The following is a 2687-nucleotide window of genomic DNA, read 5'->3' on the forward strand; positions in this document are numbered from 1 at the left end:
AACAGAAAAGCTACTAGTGAAGCTCCTGTAACCAGGTTCAGATTATGGAAACATAGGGAAATACAGAAAAAAGTGCCCATAATGTAACTTCAAAGCAGCACCTCCAGGGTCTTAAAAAATGAGAGGTCTGGCATCACTTCATACCCTCATATCCCTTTGACCTTTATGCCCTTCATGGGCAATGTGCTCTTGGTGACCCTACTTGAGCAGGGGGATAGGACTAGATGATCTCCAGAGATCCCTTCCAACCCCAACCATTCTGTGATTCTGTCCCTGCTGTTGTCCCTCTGTTGCTCCCACAGTGCTTGCTCTTGGATGGGAGGTGGATGTGAAGGTTAGGAAGGAAATTCCTGGGTTTCTTCTCCTCTTCCTTTCTAGGTGGGAAGTATGGCAAAGAAATGGCAATGATTAAGCAGTACAATTGTGCTGTTGCACATAGCGAGGAGAGGAGCCGAGCCATCCGGCAGCAGTCTTTCTGCAGAACAGTTTTGACTCTGATTTAGAGGGGGATGGAGCTCTTTTGGCCTCCTTCATCGTCCCCTACCTGCTGCTCTTTCCTGAGATGTAAATAATGAAGTGATAGAGTCTTGCAGAAGATTCCCCTCCTACCCGACAAGCACTACTAAAAATGTGTTCCTTAGTTACCCTGTAGGATTTTGAGTTTTCTTATTATTTCTTTCATTTCTCAAGTCATCAATGCACATTCTAAGCATTGTATTACTTCTGCCTGGTTTGCCTGGCTTTGAAACATCTTCTTCGCAAACCCCTCCGACACTGAAGATCTTCGTATGAGAGTAGCTAAACTGATGTAGTTAGGATAACAAAGCCACATATATCCACTATGTTGGCTTGCCAGAAGGCTTGCATTAAAGTGGTTTACAAAACTAAAATGTACTCCTCACACCCTACTAGTAGAGGCTTTTCCAGCAAGAGTTTTTTCCTCCAGCTGGCAGACCCTTACCGCCTTATTACTGTGCAGCTTTCACCTCCTCAACACATACATGTCATCTTAGAACTGACCTTCTGATGATTTGATCTACCTCCTCCAGAGAACAACTCATCCCATCCTGAGTGGCGTATCTGAGCAAAGTAGGATTAATAGCTCTCTTATAAGTAGAAGTAAGGGCACTCTCTCTTTCTCTCTTGCCCTCCCTAGGAAACTTATAAACTAATTTACTCCAGCTCCATAACTTCTGGACTGGTATATTTGAGTGAGATCAGTCCCACCCTAAGTTTTAACCTCGTATTTAGACCCACCCCTATGGTAGCAGAACAAGTGTATAGTTAGAGAGTTAGTTAGCCACCCTGTGCTTTAATTATACCTTTTGCCCTCTCATTGGCATGTAAAGTCCTCTGTCACATTCATGTGCCATTCATATGGGAGTAACCTAAGGCAGTCTGCCTATAGGAAAATCTGTATACATAGGAAAAGAAGCAGAGTCACCTCAGGCAAGACTACCTTATTTGACCCTTCTCCTTCCTTTACAGCTGGTGTTGCCTGAAGCTGGTATTCAGAAGAATGAAAGGGTTGTAGTGTAGGCCAGAACTTGGCACGAGGCAGACAGGAGCTGAACAGGTTCCTTCCATGCATCACTACTAGTTCCCATTAATCCCGAGCTATAGTGCCCTCTGTCACTCCAGTTCTTCGTCTTTCCTCTCAATTTTGCTATTTATACATTTTGAGCTGGAGTTTCCTCTCGTATATGCCAATTTTATACCAGTATAAATTCACTGATGCCAGAGGATTTATTTCTGCTCTCCATGTACCTATAGAAGAAGAGAGTTATATTCAGCACAAGTTTCTAGGTACCCAATGGTGTATTCCTTGTCCCTTCATTCTGGTAAATGCTCTTTGTATCCTTATTTTTCATCCGTCTGTTCCAACATACAGCTAACTGCCTTTATTCCAATGCACTATTCCCACAAAGCACTCTGTGGTACTCCTCAGCCCTGTCCTGAAATTGCTATCAGAGCTGCACCATGGACCGCATGTACTTGCAGCTCCCTCCATGCTGGGTTCCTCTTGGATAAGCGATGATAAGCATCAACTTCCTGGGCACAGTGTCAGCGAGGAGATGTTTATCAGTAGCCTTTTTGTTCATGCTCTTCTTATTCTGTCTGGGTTTTGTAGATTATCCTTAGGATTGTTTAGTTTTCCCCATATTAGTACTGAAGAGAGCCAGTTAAGGATTTGGACCCTGCTGTGCTCTGCCTGGCCAAATAGAGGAAAAGGCCAGCCCTTGTCTCTCTGAAGAAAGCACATAGAGCTGAAGTCTAAGCGCTGCATTATATGTTCCTAATAAAGGAACGATTATATGAATCACAGTAGCAAAATGTTCTTTCAGTGCATATTCCCCACTCCCTGTCTTAGGCGTCCAAGTGTAGCTGCACATCATTCCAGAGGACACTTTCAGCGTAGACGCAGGTTAATCTGTAGCCCCCTGTGTTACTGAGGTGCAGCCAATGACCCAGTGCTCAAGTGCATCCTCTAATGAAGTTTCTCGTGGCTGTTTATTAGACAAAAATGAATTCCAACTGGCCCATGTAACAAATGAAACTCAACTACAAAAATGTAATGATATTTATTCTCACAGCTGCCAGCAAACTCACATGCACCATGAGTCATTCCAGATGTGGATAAAAACAAAGTCTGTCTGTGAAAGTAAGTTTCCTGATCCCGAGGAGAC

The sequence above is a fragment of the Rhea pennata genome, chromosome 1 (assembly GCF_028389875.1).
Source record: "Rhea pennata isolate bPtePen1 chromosome 1, bPtePen1.pri, whole genome shotgun sequence".
Lineage (NCBI taxonomy): Eukaryota > Metazoa > Chordata > Aves > Rheiformes > Rheidae > Rhea > Rhea pennata.